Source organism: Meles meles, chromosome 1 (assembly GCF_922984935.1).
Source record: "Meles meles chromosome 1, mMelMel3.1 paternal haplotype, whole genome shotgun sequence".
NCBI lineage: Eukaryota > Metazoa > Chordata > Mammalia > Carnivora > Mustelidae > Meles > Meles meles.
This window is the reverse complement of record NC_060066.1, coordinates 159,027,128-159,051,017: the sequence shown is the minus strand read 5'-3', so window position 1 is coordinate 159,051,017 and position 23,890 is coordinate 159,027,128. Positions and strand designations below refer to the sequence as shown.

Genomic DNA, 23,890 nt, shown 5'->3' with positions numbered 1-23,890 from the left:
GTCTCCCTCTCTATTTCTTCCCATTCTGTTTTCCCTCCCTTCCCCTATGTTCCTCTTTCTTATATTCCTCATACAAGTGAAATCATATGATAATTATCTTTCTCTAGTTGACTTATTTCAGTCAGCATAATACTCTCCAGTTCAATGCACATAAATGTAAATAGTAAGGTTTCATCTTTTCTGATTGAGTAATGTGTGTGTGTGTGTGTGTGTGTGTGTGTGTGTGTGTGTGTGTATTTCATATCTTCTTTATCCATTCATCTGTTGATGGACATCTTAAATCTTTCCATCATTTGGGTATTGTACACATTGCTGCTATAAACACTGGGGTGCAGGTGCCCCTTCGCGTCACGTTTGTATCCTTTGGGTAAATACCTCGTATTACTGGGTCGTATACCCAATAGTGTGATTTCTGGGTCATAGGAAAGCTCTATTTTCAACCTCTTGAGGAACCTCTGCACTGTTTTCCAGAGTGGCTGTTTCAGCTGGCATTCCCACCAAAGCGTAAGAGTGTTTCCCTTTCTCCAAATCCTTGAAAACATTTGTTATTTTCTGACCTACTAATTCTAGCCCTTCTGACTGGTGTGAGGTGGTATCTCATTGTGCTTTTGATTTTTATTTCCCTGATGCCGAGTGATGTGGAGCATTTTTTCTTGTTTCTGTTGGCCATTTGTATGTCTTCTTTGGAGAAATATCTGTTCATGTCTTTTGTCCATTCCTTGACTGGATTATGTGTTTTTTGGGTGTTGAGTTTGATAAATTCTTTATAGATTTTGGGTACTAGCCCTTTATCTAATAAGACATTTACACATATTTTCTCCCATTCCAGAGGTGCCTTTTAATTTTGTTGACTGTTTTCTCTGCTATGCAAAAGATTTTTATCTTGATGAAGCCTCCATCGTTCATTTTTATGTTTCTTTAAATTATTTTTATTAACATATAATGTATTATTTTCCTCAGAAATACAGGTTTTTCAATAATCAGGCATACACATTTCATAGCACTCACCATAGTACATATCCTCCCCAATGCCCATAACCCAACCACCTTATTTGTACCTCCTCACCCCCAGTATCCCTCAATTTGTTATATGAGATTAAGAGTCTCCTTTGGTTTGTCTCTCTCCCAATCCCATCTTGTTTCATTTTTCCTTCCATACCCTCCACAACTACCTGCCCTGCCTCTCAAATTCCTCATATCAGGGAGATCATATGATAATTGTTTCTCTGATTGACTTATTTCGCTGAGCATAATACCCTCTAGTTCCATCCATGTCATTGCAAATGGCAAGATTTCATTTCTTTTGATGGCCGCATAGTATTCCATTGTATATATATATTATCCATTCATCTGTTGATGGATCAACATCTGTTGATGGATGATCTAGGTTCTCTCCATAGTTTGGCTATTGTGGACTTTGCTGCTATGAACATTTGGGTACACATGCCCCTATCGGTCACTACATTTGTATCTTTAGGGTAAATACCCAGTAGTGCAATTGCTAGGTGATAAGGTAGCTCTATTTTCAACTTTTTGAGGAACCTCCAAGCTGTTTTCCAGAGTGACTGCACCAGCTTGAATTCGCACCAACAATGTAAGAGTGTTTCCCCTTTCTCCTCATCCTTGCCAACATCTGTCATTTCCTGATTTGTTAATTTTAGCCATTCTGACTGGTGTGAGGTGGTTTTGATTTGTATTTTCCTGATGCCTAGTGATGTGGAGCATTTTTTTTAAATTTATTTATTTTCTCAGCGTAACAGTATTCATTGTTTTTGCACAACACCCAGTGCTCCATGCAAAACGTGCCCTGCCTATTACCCACCACCTGTTCCCCCAACCTCCCACCCCTGACCCTTCAAATCCCTCAGGTTGTTTTTCAGAGTCCATAGTCTCTTATGGTTCACCTCCCCTTCCAATTTTTTTTTAATAAACATATAATGTATTTTTATCCCCAGAGGTACAGGTCTGTGAATCGCCAGGTTTACACACTTCACAGCACTCACGATAGCACATACCCTCCCCAATGTCCATAACCCCCTCCCCCTCTCCCAACCTACCTCCCCCCAGCAACCCCCAGTTTGTTTTGTGAGATTAGGAGCACTTTTTCATGTGTCTCTTGGCCATCTGGATGCCTTCTTTGCAGAAATGGCTCTTCATGTCTTCTGACCATTTCTCAAATTGGATTATTTCTTCTATGCATGTTGAGTTTGACATTTTCTTTATAAATATTGGATAGTAGCCCTTTATCTGACATGTCACTTGCAAATATCTTCTCCCATTCTGTCAGTCATCTTTTGGTTTTGTTGACTATTTCCTTTGCTGTGCAAAACCTTTTGATCTTGATGAAGTCCCAGTAGTTCATTTTTGTCCTTGCTTCCCTTGCTTTTGGCGATGTTTCTAGGAAGAAGTTGATGCGGCTGAGGTCGAAGAGGTGCCTGCCTGTGTTCTCCTCGAGGATTTTGATGGATTCCTGTCTCACATTGAGGTCTTTCATCCATTTGGAGTCTATTTTTGTGTGTGGTATAAGGAAATGGTTTCATTCTTCTGCATGCGGCTGTCCAATTTTCCCAACACCATTTGTTGAAGAGACTGTCTTTTTTCCATTGGACATTCTTTCTTGCTTTGTCGAAGATTCGTTAACCATAGAACTGAGGGTCAATTTCTGGGGTCTCTATTCTGTTCCATTGACCTATGTGTCTGTTTTTGTGCCAGTACCATACTGTCTTGATGATTACAGGTTTGTAATAGACATTGAAGTCTGGAATTGTGATGCCACCAACTTTGGTTTTCTTTTTCAGCATTCCTCTGGCTATTTGAGGTCTTTTCTGGTTCCATATAAATTGTAGGATTATTTGTTCCTTTTCTTTGAAAAATATTGATGGTATTTTATAGGCATTGCATTATATGTGTAGATTGCTTTAGGTAGCATAGACATTTTCACAATATTTGTTCTTCCAGTCCATGAGTGTGGACTGTTTTTCCATTTCTTTGTGTCCTCCTCAATTTCTTTCTTGAGTACTTTATAGTTTTCTGAGTACAGATTCTTTGCCTCTTTGGTTAGGTTTAGTCTTAGGTATCTTATGATTTTGGGTGCAATTGTAAATGGGATCGACTCCTTAATTTCTCTTTCTTCTGTCTTGCTGTTGATATATACAAATGCAACTGGTTTCTGTGCACTGATATTATATCCTGACACTTTACTGAATTCTTGTATGAGTTCTAGCAGTTTTGGAGTGGAGTCTTTTGGGTTTTCCACATAAAGGATCATATCATCTGCAAACACTGAGAGTTTGACTTCTTTGCCAATTCGGGTGTATTTTATTTCTTTTTGTTGTCTGATTGCCGAGGCTAGGGTTTCTAGTACTATGTTGAATAGCAGTGGTGATAGTGGACAATCCTGCCATGTTCCTGACCTTCAGGGAAAAGCTCTCAGTTTTTCCCCATTGAGAATATTTGCTGTGGGTTTCTCATAGATGGCTTTGATGATATTGAGGTTTATATCTATCTCTACACTGTGAAGAGATTTGAGCAAGAAAAGACTTTGTCAAATGCTTTTTCAGCATTTATTCAGAGTATCATGTTCTTGTTCTTTCTTTTATTAATGTATTGTATCACATTGATTGCTTTGTGGATGTTGAACCAACCTTGCAACCCAGGAATAAATTCGACTTGGTCGTGGTGAATAATCCTTTTAATGTACTGTTGGATCCTCTTGGCTAGTATTTTGGTAAGAATTTTTGCATCCATGTTTATTAAGGATATTGAACTGTAATTCTCTTTTCTGCTGTAATTCTCTTTGTCTGGTTTTTAGATCAAGATAATACTGGCCTTATAAAATGAGTTTGTAAGTTTCCCTTCCATATTTTTTTTAACTGTTCCAGGAGAATAGGTATTAATTCTTCTTTAAATATTGGCTAGAATTCCCCTGGGAAGCCGTCTGGCCCTGGGCTCTTGTTTGTTGTGAGATTTTTGATGACTGCTTCAATCTCCTTCTTGGGTATGGGTCTGTTCAGGTTTTCTGTTTCTTCCTGGCTCAGTTTTGGTAGTTTATATGTCTGTAGGAATGATTCCATTTCTTCCAGATTTTCAAATTTGCTGGTGTGTAGTTGCTTAAATATGCTCCTATAATTGTATTTCATTGGTGTTGGTTGTTATCTTTCCTCTTTCATTAATTATTTTTATTAATTGGGGTCCTTTCTCTTTTCTTTTGGATAAGTCTGGCCAGGGGATTTTTAATCATATTAATTCTTTCAAATAATAAACTCCTAATTTCTTTGATTTGTTCTACTGTTCTTTTGGTTTCTATTTCATTCATTTCTGCTCTGATCTTTATGATTTCTCTCCTCCCACTGTGTTTAGGCTTTCTTTGCTATTCTTTTTCCAGCTCCTTTAGGTGTAGGGCTAGGTTATGTACTTGAGACTTTTCTTCTTTCTTGAGAAAGTCTTGTATTGCTATGTACTTTCCTCTCAGAACTGCCTTTGCTGTGTTCCAAAGATTTTGAATAGTTGTGTTTTCATTTTCATTTGTTTCCATGAATTTTTAGAATTCTTCTTAAATTTCCTCATTGACGCATTCATTTTTTAGTAGGATGATATTTAGCCTCCAGGTGTTTGAGTTCTTTCCAACTTTCCTTTTGTGGTTGAATTCTAGTTTCAAAGCATTATGGTCTGAAAATATGCAGAGATGAGCCCAATCTTTTGGTACCAGTTGAGACCTGATTTGTGACCCAGGATGTGATCTATTCTGGAGAGTGTTCCATGTGCACTAGAGAAGAATGTGTATTCTATTGTTTTGGCATGGAATGTTCTAAATATATCTGTGATGTCCATCTGGTCCAGTGTGTCATTTAAAGCTTTTATGCCCTTGATATTTTGCTTAGATGATCTGTCCATTTTTGTGAAAAGGGTGTCCCCTAATATTATTGTATTATTGCTGATGTGTTTCTTTGATTTCATTATTAATTCATTTATGTAATTGGCTGCTCCCATGTTAGGGGCATAGATATTTAAAATTGTTAGATATTCCTGTTGGACAGACAAGAAGTATGACATAGTGTCCTTCCAATCTCTTATTATGATCTTTGGCTTAAAATCTAATTTATCTCCTATAAGAATTGCCACGCCAGCTTCTTTTGATGTCCATTAGCATGGTAAATGGTTTTGCTCCCTGCTTGCTTGAAATCCAGAGGTGTCTTTGGGTCTAAAACGAGTTTTTTGTTGACAGCATATAGACTCTAAGACTTGTAAGTTTTTCTATTAGATGATAGTAATAGGGGTGTGGACCTAGTTTTATTGTTTTTGAAGGGCTTTCTCTGTGCCTCCTGGATTTTGATGTTTGTTCCCTTTGCCATGTTAGGGAAATTTTTAAATATAATTTGCTCCAATAAACCTTCTGCCCCTCTCTTTCTTCTTCTTCTGGGATCCCAATTATTCTAATATTGTTTCATCTTATGGTATCACTTATCTCTTGCATTCTCCCCTCATGGTCCAGAAATTTTTTGTCTCTCTTTTTCCTCAGATTCTTTATTCTCCATCATTTGGTCTTTTATATCACTAATTCTCTCTTCTGCCTCCTTTATCATAGCAGTAAGCGCTTCCATTTTTTATTGCACTTCATTAATAGCTTTTTTGATTTCAACTTGGTTAGATTTTAGTTCTTTTATTTCTCCAAAAAGGGATTCTCTAATATCTTCCACATCTTTTTCAGATCCAGCTAGCACCTTGATAATCATCATTCTGAACTGTAGTTCTGACATATTGTCAATGTCTGTATTGATTAGGTCCCTAGTCGTCAATACTGCCTCTTGTTCTTTTTTTCATCGTGAGTTTTTCTGCCTTCTCATTTTATCCAGATCAGAATAGATGAATGAGAGAACAAAATACTAAAAGGGTAGCAATAACCCCAGAAAGATATACACTAACCAAATCAGAAGAGAGCTGAAACCAGGGGGAGAAGAAAGGAGGATAAAAATATATGTATCTGTATGTATGTATGTATGTATGTATGCATGTGTGTATGTGTGTGTGTCTGTATATGTGTATATATATATATGTGTGTGTGTGTGTGTATATGTATATATATATATATATATATATATATATATATGTATATATATAGGACTGGTGAATAGAATAGAGCCACACACTTGATTTTGGGTGTATTTTGGTCTGTTAGAAGAAACTGTCTCCCAAAATTTGATTGAAAGTAAAACATATCGTCTTGCCATTTGCAACGACATGGATGGAACTAGAGGGTATCATGCTTAGTGAAATAAGTCAATTGGAGAAAGACAACTATCATATGATCTCCCTGATATGAGGACATGGAGATGCAGCGTGGGGGGTTAGGGGGATAGGAGAAGAATAAATGAAACAAGATGGGATTGGGAATGAGACAAACCATAAATGACTCTTAATCTCACAGAACAAACTGGGGGTTGCTGGGGGGAGGTGGGGTTGGGAGAGGGGGAGGGGGTTATGGACATTGGGGAGGGTATGTGCTATCGTGAGTGCTGTGAAGTGTGTAAACCTGGCGATTCACAGACCTGTACCCCTGGGGATAAAAATACATTATATGTTTATTAAAAAAAAAAATTGGAAGGGGAGGTGAACCATAAGAGACTATGGACTCTGAAAAACAACCTGAGGGTTTTGAAGGGTCGGGGGTGGGAGGTTGGGGGAACAGGTGGTGGGTAATAGGGAGAGCACGTATTGGATGGAGCACTGGGTGTTGTGCAAAAACAATGAATACTGTTACGCTGAAAAAAATAAATAAATTAAAAAAAAAGAAAGTAAAACATATACTATATGTGTGTATACACACACACACACACACACACACACACACACACACACAAATAAGGGTAAACACAATGAAGGGATGGAATATGACTGTAAGGATGAAAATTAATAAAGATTCCAAAAAAGGAATTGATAAGATAAGTTGATTGGAAATTGAAAAAAAAGAGAGAAGGAGAGAGAGAAAATGTGATCAGCCTGGAGAATAGAACAAAGCCATGTGCTAGATTTAGGGTATATTTTGATCTTTTAGAGGAAATTGTATCCCAAAATTTTAAATGAAAAAACCCTATATGTATACAAAAAATATGATTAAATACAATGAAAGGATAAAATATGATTATTTCAATGAAAATGTAAAAAGATTTTTAAGGGGTATTGATAAGATAAAATAGTTTAAAACGTTAAAAGAGGAAAGAGGAAAAGTTAAAAAAATAGAGTAAGAATAAAATAAAATTAAAAAAATTTAACTTTGCATGACTAAAGAATCATGGGGAAAAGGCCATGAATTCTATGTGTTGCTTTCCCCTAGCTCTGGAGTTCAGCAGTTCTCATTGATTCATGAACTTGGTCTTGGCTGGATGTTCTTACTGATTTTCTGGTGGAGGGGCCTGTTGCAGTGATTCTCAAATGCCTTTGCCCAAGGTGGAATTGCACCATCCTTGCCAGGGTCCAGGCTAAGTAATCTGCTTGGGTTCGCTCTTGGTAGTTTTGTTTCCTGAATACTTTCTGTACAGCTTTGGATGATGGGAATGAAAGTGGCAGCCTCCCAATCTCCAACCAAAGGAGGAAAGAGCTTGGGCCCCACTCCTCAGTGCACCCTCTGAGAAAAGCTGTCCATCCCTCCTGTCTCCCTGGTCTCCGATGCATGCTGTGCTCACCTGGCCTGTGACCAAGTGTTTGTATGTCTGGCGCACAGCCCCATTTGGAGTCTCCAAAACCAGCAAATTCCTGCATGTGCTCCCATGTCACTACTCCTGGAGGAGGAAGGAGGGAATCTCCCCAGATCTGCCACTTGTGGGGTCCCTGCTCGAAGAGATGTAGCCCCGCTGTGCTTCAGATCACAGTTTAAGGTAACCCTGAACTGAGAGCTGACTCCTCAGCTCCATCCCTGTAGGTGACTTCAGCTCTGATACCTGGTAGCTTTGCCACACTTAGACACCAACCGTCTTTCTGTGACCCCGTGGCTCCTGAGACTACATTGTCTCTGCAATGCCTCCAACCCCGCTTAGCCTCTGGAGTGATGTCCGTCAGTGGAGCAGACTTCTAAAACTTTTAATTTTGTACTTGGCTGCTCTCTCACTTGCCTGGAGTTGGCCTCTCCCACCATGGTCTATCTTCCCGTTGCTTTGAATTCACTTCTCCACACATCCTACCTTTCAGAAAGTGGTTGATTTTCTTTTCCTAGAATGGCTGCTCTTCTTCTCTTCTATCTCCTGTTGAGTTTGTAGGTTTTTAGAATGGTTTGATAACTATCTAGCTGAACTCGTGGGACATAATGATATGTCTGCCTTCTATTCTGCTGCCATCTTGCTTCCTCCTACCTCATTTTTATGTTTATTTCCATTGCCTTTGGAGACATGTCAAGCAAGAAGTTGCTGTGGCTGGGTCGCAGAGATTGTTGCTTATGTTCTTCTCTAGGATTTCGATGGAGTCCTTTCTCATCTGTTTTGAGTGTATTTTTGTGTAGGGTGTAAGAAAATGGTCCCATTTCATTCTTCTACATGTGGCTGTTCAATTGTCCCAACACCATTTGTTGAAGAGACTGTCTTTTTTCTACTGAATATTCTTTACTGCTTTGTTGAAGATTAGTTGACTGTAGAGTTGAGTGTGCATTTCTGGGTTCTCTATTCTGTATATGTGTCTGTTTTTGTACCAATACCATATTGTCTTGATGATCACAGCTTTGTAATACAGCTTGAAGTTCAGAATTGTGATGCCACCTGCTTTGGTTTTCTTCTTCAACATTCCTCTGGCTATTTGGGGTCTTTTCTGGTTCCATACAAATCGTAGGATTATTTGTTCCAGCTCTGTAAAAAATGTCAATGGTACTTTTAAGAAGAAAAATAGTCTTTTCATCTTACTCTTATATTGTGGTAGTAAAGTTGTATATGTTTACTCTATTTCGATTTAAAAGTAGAAAATGTCTAAAATATGTGACTACATTATTTTTAAAATTTTTTATTTATTTCTTATTTTTTTATAAACATATAATGTATTTTTATCCCCAGGGGTACAGGTCTGTGAATCGCCAGGTTTACACACTTCACAGCACTCACGATAGCACATACCCTCCCCAATGTCCATAACCCCACTCCCCCTCTCCCAACCCCCCCTTCCCCCAGCAACCCTCAGTTTGTTTTGTGAGATTAAGAGTCACTTATGGTTTGTCTCCCTCCCAATCCCATCTTGTTTCATTTATTCTTCTCCTATCCCTTAACCCCCCACGGCCATACCACCCTGAACGCGCCCAATCTTGTCTGATCTCAGAAGCTAAGCAGGGTCGGGCCTGGTTAGTACTTGGATGGCTGACTACATTATTTTTAATTTCTATACTCTCCTCAATTATATCTATTATAATCTTTACAAAACAGACCATAGTTCTCATGATAACTCCGTGAAAAGCAGAAAAAAAATTAATTATTCTAAACATTTTCTCTTTACTATGGGGAAAATATTTTAAAAATATAAATGAAATGCTTATTCTAAGAAGGTAAAAAGATTACTCTAATTATCTGTTATATTCATTTATCTCCGTGTCCATCTTATTCCCCACTCTGAACCATGCATGCTCTTAACCTCAGCATACAAATACAAACACACAAACATGATGCATATAAATTCATTTAATGAATTCCTTTCTAATATTCTTAAACTAAGCAGATGGCCCAGGAGAATAACGAAATTATGTTCCTTTTCTGCTTCAGATTAGATTTGGCCCTTGGTTCAGAGCCAGTCTATGAAGACAGTTGTTGCTACTCACTGAGAAACTAGGTGCACTTTGTCTCCATTGATGCTCATTGCTGTACCTTGTTTTGTTCTACATACATCTAGAAAATGTGAAATAGAAGAAAGATTTGTTCTGACAACATTCATATGTTTATATCGTTATAATTGCTAGAGGTGGATTGAACTCTAACTGGGTTCATGAAACAAAGTAAAACATTTAATATATTACTGTAAGAGTTATTTGCTCTGTAGCATTCTATATTTGTAAGAAAAGTAAATATTCTTGATTTAAGGTTGGTGCAAAATTCCAAGGTCAGTTAACAGAAGTGTTATCAAGAGGCATTTCCATCTGAAAGGAAATATTAATGACAATGGAGAGCAAAATCTTAGAATTTTTTTCTTCCCCATTTATTCATGTTATTATAAAAATCCTTCCATGAAAACACAATCAAATGGGACATTAAATTCTATTAACCCTTCATGTATAAAGATGTATTCTTTATAGTCATTTATATCATTCTGTTGTAGTGGACCCACATGCTCAAAAACCATGGCCAATCATAGACTTAACAAAAATATCTGGAAATTTATTCACACATTGTTCTGCAACTATACCTGAGAATGAGACTAATTATCTAAAGGAGACTGTTTCTGTGACTACAAAATGAGAAAGCCATAGAATTGGCAGAACCCCTTACCCAAGAGGGGAAAAGAGAGTTCCCAAAGATGATATTTAAAGACAGTGATTGGTGAAAAATAAATTATTTCCTATTTGTAAGCCATTGAGTTAAGTTCATTCAAAGAACTGATTTTATAAGCATACATTAAAGAAGGAAAAAATAAAGGAAAAGATTATAAATACTTCAAATTATACTTTTCTCTATCAAACTGACAATTATTGAAAATAAACTGATAACATCTGCTATGCAAGGAAATAAGTATTCATATGTGATACTCTGGGTAGTATTAGTTAGTACAATTATTGAGCAAATTTGCAATATTTATGAAGAAGTGTAAAAATGTTTAAATTCTTTTCACCTAGTAAATGCATAAGAACTTGTGTTTGAAATTATTTACCCAAGGCATTAGTTATAATTAGGGAAAGTGGCAAACATATAAATTTGTAAGATAAGAAAAAGATTGGAAAATTTATGATAGGAAATTTATAAGATTTTATAAATTTATAAATTCATATACTTAATATAAATTTATACTATAAATTTATAAGGGAGTAAAGACTGGTCAAATAAATTGGTAGGCAATTCACAATAGCATATTTCATTATCTTCACAAAGTATTTCCAGAAATGTTTGATGATATGAGAAAATGTTCATAGTATAATGCTAAGTAGAAAAGCACAAGACGGGGCACCTGGGTGGCTCAGTGGGTTAAAGCCTCTGCCTTCAGCTCAGGTCATGATCCCAGGGTACTTGGATCGAGCCCCACATCGGGCTCCATGCTCGGCAGGGAGCCTGCTTCCCCCTCTCTCTCTGCCTGCCTCTTTGCCTGCTCGTCATCTCTGTCTGTCAAATAAATAAATTTAAAAAAAAAAGAAAAATAAAGAAAAGCACAAGACAAAACAATATGTTTAATCTTAATACTATACATGTGTGTTGTATGTTTGTGCATGTGTGTACATGTATGTATGCATGTATTTAGAGTACAACTTTAAATGAGTGATAGAAAATACTCCAATATGTTTATGGTTTAGATTATACTATAGATAGATTAGACAGATACACTATAGATAGATTAGACGATAGATAGATTTCTGGGTGATAGGAATGTAGTGGGACCTAATGATATGAATGTAGTGAATTTTATTCCACTCTTTTATATATTCCAAATTCTTAATAATAAATATGCATTGCTTTTAAATTCTGAAGAAAATAACAAGGGAGATTTTAAGTAACAATATTTTGATTGAGCAGAATTATGTGCCTACAATGTCTAAACAGTTCTTTACTCATTCTTGTTTTTTCTCTCTGCCAGTATAATAATGCTCATTAGAAAAATATTAGTCAGATATATTTCACATGATCTGGTGGTTAATAGTGTACTTTCAAATGTTCTTCATTTCAAATGTTCTTCAATTTACTTCCATTATCAGTTTAGGATGTCCATACTGACATATAGTGCTCTCTCTTTTTTATTAGAACTGCTCCTTCTAAACAAGATATGCCCTTCATTTTTCGATGATAACCACCATATCAATTTTTCAAGACACATCTTAAATCTTTATTTATTTAAGTCTTTGATTTAAATTTTTAGATTCAAGTAGTTTATTATACTTATTATACTTACTATGTGTATTGATGAAAGACATTGAGAGTAATTTCTTTTCCAGGATATTTCTTTCTGAGATGAGGGGGTAACCTATCCATTTTGTTCTTTTTGTGATGTCACACATGTTTTTCTTCAGAGTGTCTAACTTTATACTTTTGTTGGACAATTTTAGCTGCACCTGAAATTGCAGTTTTAAGTTTTCAAATAGTTGGTGAATTTAAGACCAAGCAAAAGTTCCATCTTTGCCTCTATTCATTAAACTGTACAAAGAGAATTTCATATTGCATGTTTGTCTTGGATTAGGAGAACAACAGCAACAACAGACAGAGTTTATGGTCTAATTAAGAACTCTCACTACCTCAAGAGATTGGCAAGAAAACAATTGTAATAAGTGTTTGCCTTATTGGGCCCTGAGTTTTATAGACATTGGAGAAGAACCACCTAACTTTTGAACAGAAAGCAAAGAAGGGGGTTATGTTAGTTTGCTAGGGCTGCTGTAACAAAGACCCCAAACTAGATGGCTCAAACAAAAGAAATTTGTCTCATAATTCTGGAGGTTAGAAATACTAAATCAAGTCTTGTCAGTGCTGATTCCTTTGGAAGACTGTGGGGGATGGATCCGTTCCAGAACTGTCTCCTTGGCTTATTGATGGTTGTCTTCTCCATGTCCCTTCACCTCTTTCCTCTGTGTGCATCTCTCCCTTCACATGGTCTTCTTTTTATAAGAATACCAGTCATATTAGAGTGTGGTCCTAACCTATTCTGTTGTGACTTCATTTGAACTAATTTTACCTGTAGCAACCTTATTTTCAGATTCTGAGGTACTTAAGGTTAGAACTTCAACATGTGAATTTTAGGAGGATACAATTCATTTATAACAGGGATAACAGAGGAAAATTCTTGTACAAGGATAATCCCTGAGTATAGTTGAAAATGATAAGGAAGAAATTACCCAGAAAGAGAGGTCAGGAGAACAGGAACCACAAAGGCTCAGAAGCATGGAACGCAAGACGAGAGTGTGGTTTGGAAGGAGACTGTTTTGGCAGAGGCTTGTATATTCTGGACTCAGCCATACAGGATTGATCATGAATGTAGCAGAGGGACTGTGAAGAATTTTACATGTGTTTATATTTGAACTTTTAAAATGTTTACTCTGATAGCACTGTGATCTTTGTGAAATACACTCTGTCTACCAAAAGGACCCCATCATTTACGTATGCTCTTTCATTCCAAGAGCTTTTTTAACTTTTGAAAGCCTTCCCTAATTCTCCTTGCAGGACTTTGCTCCTGATTTTATTTTCTTAATTTTCTCAAATCCTGTTGCCTTTCACCATTTCCTAAATAATTTAATTCAGTAAGAATATAAACAAACAGCAAAAATCCCATATATAGTATTTATTACTTACATGAATAAAGGTAAGTATTTAAATATTCAAGATGTTTTAATTTGTTGTGTGAAATTGCACTTTTAATCTCGTATCACAGGCTAACAATGAAAAAAATCTCAGAATAATAACAAAGTAGTTCCATTTTAAAATGAGTCTGATTCTGCCACATTAACTTTCATGAACATTTCATTTAACAATTATTAAATCTCTGAGTGCATTATCACATGTCTTTAACTTCCTTGCAGAAACCTTCTTAATTTTTCTTTTATATTAACTCTTTTTTCAGCCTTAGGGTGACATCAAGTAGGCTTATATGTTTCATGACTCTCTTAAAATCTTTCCAATTATAAAGTAACTGCCTAGATTTATACCCAAAGCAACTTAATTGATTAAAAGATTATCATTACAAGCCCTGTTTATTTAGCTGAGTTTCAGAACTGCAGCATTTTCTCTGCCCGGAAGGCACAAGTACCACCATCATTAGCATTAATTAAAATATCAATAAAGATAGATAATATTAGAAGTTATCTATAGTTATGATTAAAGAATGAGTATAAAGCAGCATGAAATACTATTTAAAAATGCTGTCTTCCATCTGCTTATATCAGATCAAAAGTCTAGGTCTTTTATCATGTCTTGTGAAGGGCACCATATTGATATTGTGTCACCATCACAAAAGACAAGGAATCCTGAGATGAGACAACTGCATGGAAAATACTTTCTTACTAGCTCCTACTAAAGCTTTTACTCAAGAGGATGTGAAGGGTTTCACATAAGTTGACTCTTCACAAAAATAAATATTGCTGATCATATACCCAGATTTTCATTAAGTAAAATATTTAATTAAACTACATCTAAATGTATTATACATATCTCTGGCTGTTCAGTAAATCATGCTGAATAACAGATTTTTTTCTTAATAACCCAGTCACCATTAAGAACATAAACCATTGTCTTATACCACAGTATAAAAATAATTCAGGAGATACTAAGGTATAAAACCATCATCTGAATAATTTCTTCAAGGGTGAGATAAATGATTAGACTAAAGTTCCAAATGAGCCTAACTTTCTAGTAATTAATAGCTTTTGTATGACTATTTCCATTCTATTCTCTTATTCTGTATCTCTATATAAACAAGTCTTCAGATGTTATTCCTAGAAACTTATTATTTTAGTTTATCACCTTAAGAGAGTTAAATCTTTGAGAGTGTCCTAATGCTTAGAAATTTGTTTCTTCATACTAATCTTGGCTGAGGTTCACAACTTGGTCTGAAAGCAACATTCTTCAAGAAATATAACTAAACATGTTTTTTAAAGAATTATAACTTTTCCCTGAACTTGAGCTATATTTAATCTAATACTGAAGTTAACTTTTTACTGTCTTCTATAGTTATATTTACATATTTAAGTAAATCAATAGATAAAAATTCCAATACAGGATGTGTGGACAGAAAGGATAGAAGTAATAAGATATTTTTATTCATCTATGTGATACAATAAGGAGAAATTTTGAGTAAGCTTGTATAGGCCATCACTTATTACAAACCTTCTCTCAATAGATTTTTTTCTAGATCGCTTGTGTAATCCTTAGGTCATGTTTTTTAGGATAGTTAGTGTTAAGATGACAATATAAATGGTAAAGAGAAGGAAGCCAAGAAAAGCAGCCTTATTTATAGTGTGTAACAGCTAGAGAAGACTTTATAAAGAAAAATTTCATCTCCTATGAGTGATCCGAACTCAAATGCTGTGAATGTTTTTCTAACAGCACACACTGTGACTAGTAGGCAAGGAAATAAAGAACAAAATAAAATATTCCATTTATTATTCCAAGAAGTTCCAATTCACAGATTTTTGTTACATCTGTTACTATGATGTTTTAAGATCTGCAAACAAATTATGATAGCCAACAAATAAAATCATTCAACATGATTTATAAAGAAATAAAGGTGTTACCATAGATTGGTTGGATGAGTTTAGATGAAGAAAATGGATAAGGAACATTCAGTATTGGGAGTGGTGTAAACTAGAGCATAGAATTGGAAAAACATGCTTGTTGAAGTAAAAGAGCTAAAAAGTTGGGTTGAAAACAGCTTGAATGTCAAGCTAAAGAATCTTGCAGACTAGCCTTTCCTAAAATGTTTGATTCAGAATACTAAATCCTAATTATAGTGACAAAGTTTTTAACTTTTTAATTTTTTACAAAAGTGGTTTAGGAAACACTGGTTTGAACAAAGATAAATATAATTCTTTATCACAAGATCCCTCTGAGCCCTTGATATGCTAATGCACACTGCTTATTTCCTAGAGGAAAATACAGCCCAGGAACATGGGCTGGGAAATATTGCTGTTGAAAATGTAGATGCAGTGAGGCTTCTAGAACAGGAGAATGGACATATCTTTTAGAAAATTAATCAGGGGGCACCTGGGTGGCCCAATGGGTTAAAGCCTCTGCCTTCGGCTCAGGTCATGATCCCAGGGTTCTGGGATGGAGCCCCGCATTGGGCTATCTGCTCGGCAGGGAGCCTGCTTCCCCCTCTCTCTCTCTGCCTGCCTCTCTGCCTACTTGTGATCTGTCTGTCAAATAAATAAAATAAAAATAAAATTAAAAAAAGAAAATTAATCAGGATATTTAATGTAAGTGTCAATATATAAAGTGATAAAGCACTAATATTTTCTTGTATAGCAATTATCAAATGTGCAATTACAGATTTATTTGAAAAACTTTTTATTTAATATTCATCTCCCTCATAATCCAGTGAATTCATTAGAGCAGTGACCAGAGTTCTTTTACTCACTGTTATTTCTTAGCATATAGGCCAGTACCTAGCACATTGCAGACATTTAATAAGTATTTGTTGAATAAATGATTGTAGAAGAAAGATATCTGAAAATACTGTACTTTCATTCAGTATTACTTTCAGTAATACTCCTAGGAGCTGGCAAGGATCTGAACTAGATTGAGTGCATGGTAAAGGAAGGAAGGGGAAGATGTGAAATGTCTAATACAGAAGAAAAGAAAGGAGAAATTAAAGATGACTCGAAAGTACAGAACTGAGAGAATGAAAACACAATTAATCAAAACAAGAAATCAAGAAAGAGCACTGTCTGGTACAGAGTAGGAGTTTAATAAGTATTTCCAAATTCTGCCTTAGACAAGTTGAGTGTTAGTTAAAGATTGGTAGTTCATTAAGCAGTTAGGAACTACATCTAGGATAAAAGTTTATATTAGAAATCATTCATAGAAACTCTCTGAAGTCTCTTTGAAGTCAGTAGATGAAAATTCTTGGGAAGAATGTGCAGAGAGAGAAGGAAGCATTTTAAGCATTTGAGCATTTATCCTTAAAATAAATAACTTGTCTAAAAGCAGAACATAGAAATATTTAATAAGCTCCTTCTTGGTACCAGGCATCATGCTTTCCTTCTTGATTTCTGTGTGTTTTGATTGCTGGTGTGATAATAGCAGCATTAAAGACCATAAGGGGGTTTGTCCCAATAGCAGTCCATTGATTGTCATGAAGATAAACTGGTTTCCTTGTATTGACAGCAAATCAAACCATGTGTAACAGTTGCAGGCTTTCAGATATTGTAATGATAAAATGAAAACAAACCCATGAAATCTGAGTATTTTTGAAATATAATTATTTCAACAGTCAAAAAACAAAGAAGAAGCCTCAGATATTCCACTTAGAGTCCTAGAATCGCCATGTATGTTGTCTCGATAAGGGGGTTTCAGAAGCACACTTGAGGGTAGGTAATGGCTTTAAAGATGTTTCTTGAAGTAGGACATGGAGAGAGCTTGGCAGGTTTCCATATCCCTGGTGGCACACTTAGTGAAGCAAAGGGTTTCTCAGCAAATAAATTAGAAACATTTGTCATTTCAAAAATGTAAGGCTGTGCCAATGAATGAGAACAGCCAGAGTATTTATCACAAATCTTGGAAAGATTGGACTTCCTTTTGTCCCTTTATCTTTCCAGGTATGGGATATTAGGTAAGAATAACATGGACAAATATGTGTCTAAAATCCTAGGGAACACAATGGTATTGAAATTCAGGTATTTTGATACACATATTGTTTGAGTCAACTACCGCAGGCATAATTCTCAAGTGGTAAAATTAACTTTGACTTAATCAGTAGAAAAGGATTTGAAGAATGTAGCAAGATGAATCTTTTTGTTACTTCACCTAGCTTAGTACAGGTTAGCTAGCCCTGATGTATAAATGGATTTGGCTCTGGGAGAGTGTTGATAGGGAGGTCTTGACTGCACACTCTGGTACAGAAAAAGAAAAGACCTCTTTAGCAATTCAATTTAGATTGATTTAGATCAATTCAATGATCAATTTAGAATATATATGTGTGTATATATATATTCTATATATATATATGTGAATATATATCATATATGTATGTGTGTATGTGTGTATATATACATATATATGTATGTGTGTGTCTGTATGTGTATGTGTCTGTATGTGTGTATGTGTATATGTGTATATACACATATATATGTGTGTGTATATACAATACACATACACACATACAGACACACACATACGTATATATGTATATATGTGTGTATGTATATGTGTATATACACATATATATGTGTGTGTATATACAATACACATACACACATACAGACACACACATACGTATATATGTATATATGTGTGTATATACACATACACACATACAGACACACACATACATATATATGTATATATATGTGTGTGTATATATACACATACACATACACACATACAGACATACACATACATATATGATTCAGGAGAGAGGAGAATCTATGCGGTGCCCTGAGAATCTCTTATCTTATATTTCAATGAATTTACTGGTAGAGCTTTAACAGAAAGAGATGAATACCTGTTTACCTATTTTCCTCTCGCCTTTTAAATCCCTTTGAAAAACTGAAAATCTAATAATTACTTTTTGGATGTGTGCTAAGGATCCATGTTAACACAAGAAGTCAGATTGCTTCTGACTCAAAGTCTAAAGACTGGACGTGAGGCTACACACCCTCTGTGGTACACTGGGCACAGGTCAGGTTTCAGAGAAAAGCATATGTGTGCTTCTGTATATCATGTGTGTAACATACATGTGTTTCTTGTGTTTTGTGTTCTACCCAATTCCCGAAACACTTTCTCCATTCTATCTTACTATATTTTTATCCCTTTGACGTTCAAAAAAGTCTTTAAAATTGATTGCTAGATATTTCCCTCACTGCTACTCTTTGTTCTATTTTGCACCTATGGAATATTTTATGTGTAAATCACTGTCAAGTATGTACAAGTATGCGTGCCTGCATGTGTGACTGTGTGTATGTGTGTGTGTGATAGAACTGCTGGCAAATTCATGTCTCTGTAAGTTCTCAAATGCTAATCTATATACATGACTGTTAATGTAATACAGAGTCTGATAAAGGAGAAAAACAATCAATGGCTTTGGAGTAAGGAGATATGAGATCCAATTTCAGGTCTACCAATTATTCCATGTGTGACCGTACATATATCACAGACTCACTAAACTTTAGTCCACTATTAAAATATGGAAAACGATATATGAGTACTTGTGTCTTGTGAAAAACAAAGTAACAGATTATAAATTGGTTTGAAATTTTCAAATATATGTACAAACAGAAGTCATTATAATTATGTTTAGCTCCTATATTCATTACTTGTTTATATTTTTAAAGTACTCTAAGCCAGATACTAGACAAATGACTGGAAATATACATTGTTGTACAGGCTAGACACGGTCCCTGTCTCCACAGAGCTTTAAATCTAGTGAACAAGGTTGATATTGAGTACATTATTGAAATGTAATCAAAGAGAATGGCAGCATATAGTTGGAACATATTCAGCCTGCTTTATTGAATAGGGAGAGGCTAATTTCCTGTAATTTTTTTTTTTAAGGCAAGGGAAATTGTCCTATATAGAGGCAGTCTTGTTTCCGAGGGCCTGTGTAAAAAAAGAAAATTTAGTCTTAGAAATGCAAAGGAAATCATGAATGCGACGAACACAGAAAGCTACCAGAAGTGGTACCTACCTGACCAGGTTCCAAAGGGGGCTGAATGTCAGTGTGGAAGGTAGGAGTCAGACCACAAGAATATATTATACTTGGCATGCCACAGTAAAAACTTAGGACTTTGCCTAGAGGGTAGAAAGGAGTCATTTAAGTATTTGCAGCAAGAGGGTGACATAATATTTGTGTAATATAAGGTCACTTCGGCTGTCCTGTGATGGAATAATAGACAAGTATGAATGCAGGAGATAATATTTTGAGCTAGGTTGCTGGGCACTTGAAATGAAGAAAAATAGGCTTGATTGAGGAAATATTCAGGCTATTTAATCATTGTTACTTGGTGATTGTTAGGGATGTGGAGTGTGGGAACTAGAGATTCAAGAACAATACCAAGGTTTCTATCTTGAGAAGCTGGGTGAATAGTATTGCTGTTCACTGAGATTGAGAACACAGGAAGAGGAGGAGGTTTGGACAAAGCAGTAATTGCTAACCCTTAGTGAATGCTTAAAACCTGAAGACACAATTCTAAGTGTTTTGTATGTACTCTGTTATTTGGCAGATGACTAAACATAGGGATAAAACACACAACCAGAGTCCAAGCTCTTGACCATGATGATGTGCTCTGTACCTTTCAAGAGCATCACATCAATTTTGTCATGTTATGTTTGAGATGCCCTTAAAATATAAAGTGGAAATGATGAGGGAAATAAATCTGAGTGGAGTTGAAAGAAATTTTACACCACCTGTTATCAAAGTTAAATAAAGTCGGGTGAATGAAGATTGTAAAGGGAGAGAGTGTAGAGTTAGAAAGGCAACAAGCCTGGGGCAGGGTAGGGAGGTGGGATGTAGGAGCCCACTTACTATTATAAATCTCAGTGTTCAGTTAGAGAAGATGTAACCTTCTCAAAAGACTGAAATGGAAGAGCCAAAGTGGAAGAATAAATGTCAGAAGAGTACGATGTCAGGAGAGCCAGAGAAAGAGCAGTTCCAAAAGAAGGAAGTAGTTCTCTGCTCAATGTTCCTAATAGATTGGGTTGGAAGAAAGGAAAAGTATGAAAAGGATTAAAAGAGAACTTTATTTTAAACATGGAAGTTAATCTCTTGCCTTCCTTATAAATTTCTTCTTATAATCCAGATTATTCTACTAAACTAAAAAGAACTTTAAAGTACATATACTCAGGGCACCTGGGTAGCTCAGTCGATAAAGCATCCAGCTCTTGATTTTAGCTGAAGTCATGATCTCAAAGTCATGGGATCCCACCCTGTGTCTGGCTCCACACTTAATAGAATCTGCTTCTCTTCCTCTCCCTCTGTCTCTCCTGCTATACTGTCTCCTTCTCTCTCTCTCAAATAATTCTCTAAAAATAAATATATAAAATAAAATATACATAATCATATGGACAGAGAAAACAGAAGAGAAAGCATCAGAAAATAAGAAATTTCAATAAATTTTGAGATGAAATAGAAGGAAGATACAATTAATATCATTATTTATATACAAAATACACTGTTATCTACAATATAAAGTACACATGAAGGGGTATGAAAACTGAGTTACTGCACAGACCTCCTTACAGTCTGGGAGACAACAGGTACCAGGCAAGAAACAGAAGATACTTAGTACTAAAAACAGGAAAACTGACCAAAATACTCACTATATATATGGCCACATAGCTATGCCCCTGGCAGAAGACCAGAATATTCTTTGGCTTGCTGCCAGATCATCCTGCAGTGAAACCTATCATGCATATAAAACTTCCAGTTAGCATTTGAGAGCTTCACTCTTCAATTCTGAAGGACAGTCAGGGATCACCAGATATTTGCAGAAAACCCCTATTATGAAAGATAAAGATCAAAAGAAACACAGAAAATAGAACTCAGAAATAATGCAAGGAGCAGGGAGACAAAGACAAAAAGCCTATAGTTAATATCTTCTGAGAGAAATGAAAATGACATGGCACCCTCAAATACAAACAAGATACTATGTAAAAGTAATATTCAGGAAGCAACAAATAGCTTTTGCAGTAAAAATATGCCTCTGATAAAAGATGATACAGAAGATGGATTTAGAAGATCAAGCTGAGAAAAATCTCCCAGCAAATAGAATAACAGGACAAAGACACAGAAATTACAAAAGAAAAAAATAATTGAATTACAGGATAAAAAGTAGGTGACAGTTCCTACATCCAACTAATCGAGATTGCAGAGAAAGAGAAAATAAAAACAATGAAGAGGAGAAAATCACCAATTAAATAATGATGGAAAATTTAACAAGATTAAAAGATAAGGGGTTCCAAAATGGAAGAGTCTTTCAAGTACCCAGTCTAATGGATTAAAAAAAAACCATCAGAGCACATTACCTGAAATTTCAAAAGACTGAAGACAACATAAAAATTCTAAGATGTTTAGGTGGAAGGGAAAATCACAGGATTTTGATTAGTTATGGAACTGGATTTCCTGGCAACAATTTTAAAAGCTAGAAAATAACCCCCCCCCCAAAAAAAGTCTTCAAATTTATGAAAGAAAATTATTTCTGACCTGGAAATATATAGCCAGTCAAACTTTCACTTGTTTGTGGGTAAAATGGAATCATGTTCAGAGACTCACATACCAGAGATCCTTCCTCAATAAATTACTAGATCTTGTATTCCACCTTGGATATTTTATTCCAGTAAGTACAGAAAGAGAAAGACATGGGACTCAGAAAATAGGAGGTGTAACACAAGAAAGAAATGGAAAATTCACAGAATAATAGTAAAGAAATATTTTAGGATAACAGATACATATCAGATCTAGAAAAACAAACATTCCAGACAAGAACAAGAAAATACAAGTGTTCTTGAAGGATTATTCCAGGGATAAAACAAGAGATTATATTCACTTGACTATACCAAGAAGAAATAGAGAATTGAATTAATGAAAGGTACATAGAAAAATAAAGCAAAGAAAAAATAAGGAAATTCTTAAAGAAACAAAAAAATGCACAAGAAATAAAATGTGATCAAATTATAGTAGTATATAGTAATAAAATAAATACAACTAATTTAAAGAAATATTGCTTTCTATTTATTTTTGCTTGATTAGAAGTGTGTTGAAATTTGTTAGCAGGAAGTTAAACCACCACATTACATGCTATAAACCTGTAATTGAAAAATTAAGGAGTAGCATTATAATCAATTTATTTAGAAATTTAGATTAAAGAAAAGCTTTAAAATTGGAAATTATTAATGTAGTAATGTAGAGAGAATAAATCAAGATTAGAAGGAGTCATGATTGAGATAGTTCAGAAATGAGATACCAATATTATCAATGGGTGCAGAAGAGTGTTAAAGAGATGGTAAATAAATGGCCTGAGAGAGGAAGATGTTACTATATAAGGAGACCATCAAAGGAAGAGAGGTTTTACAGGAGAAAAGAATAATAGTTTTTAAAGAGCAAGGGGGATAACAATTCCACTTTTCAGTCCTGAAGTATTTATGGGATGAGAATGTCAGCATGGTCCACTTTTAAAGGCTACAAGTGAATCAAGTTTTAGTTGAGACTGTGAGGGAGCATTCAGTGAACACGACAAACTCAGTGGAATTGTCAATCATGATATAAGACATATTCTGAGTTCAGACGGAGTAGAGAAGAGAGAAACTGGGCCAGGGGAAAACTTCAGTACATTGTGGGGATGAGAGAAGGGACAGAAAAAATGACCAGAAGAGTCTAAGTTTTGGGACAATGAAAAGGAAAACTGTCTTAAGTGAACGGAGCTCCAAAAATCTGAGTGGACAGTGGACCCTCTGACCAAATGGTTTAGGTACAAGCCTGGATAGTCTTTTTGTTCTTAATTTATATTTAAAAATTTACAGTGGCAGCAACAGACAGGTATAAAGAAATAGTTACATGGTTTGACATGGTTCGACACAATAGGGTGAGTGAGTGGTAGGCACTGGGCAACACAGGCATCAGAAGTTGATTGTGTGTTCATCTGTGGGTTAGAGAGGCAGAGAGGGCATGACATTATAGCTGTGTGGTTGATGTAACTACCAATGACTCAAAAACCTGGGAACTAGAGGGTATTGTGCTAAGTGAAATAAGTCAATCAGAGAAAGACAATTATCATATGATCTCCCTGATATGAGGAATTTGAAAGGCAGGGTGGGGGATCATGGGGGTAGGGAGGGAATAAAAAAAACAAGATGGGACCCGGGAAGGGAGACAAACCATAGAAGATTCTTAATCTCAGGAAACAAACTGAGGTTTGCTGGGTGGTGGTGGGAGGGATAGGGTGGTTGGGTTATGGACACTGGAGAGGATATGTGCTATGGTGAGTGCTGTGAATTGTTTAAGACTGATGATTCAGAGACCTGTACCCCTGGGGCAAATAATACATTATATGTTAATAAAAACAAACAAACAGAAGCCCTGGGAAGCTTTCAAGACA

General features: G+C 35.6%; 1 protein-coding gene across 8 annotated transcripts in view; it reads left to right on the top strand.

The window, feature by feature from the left end:
* LRRC7 (leucine rich repeat containing 7) overlaps positions 1-23,890 on the top strand; it is a 563,262-nt gene that overhangs the window by 186,455 nt on the left and 352,917 nt on the right. The window contains exon 1 of one of the 8 annotated variants that reach the window (XM_045998672.1): positions 22,782-22,786. The exons of the other annotated variants lie outside the window; for them this stretch is intronic. The gene's annotated coding sequence lies outside the window, so the exon portion shown is untranslated. Of the gene's footprint in view, positions 1-22,781; positions 22,787-23,890 lie in introns of those variants that run through there. 8 annotated transcript variants of the gene reach the window in all.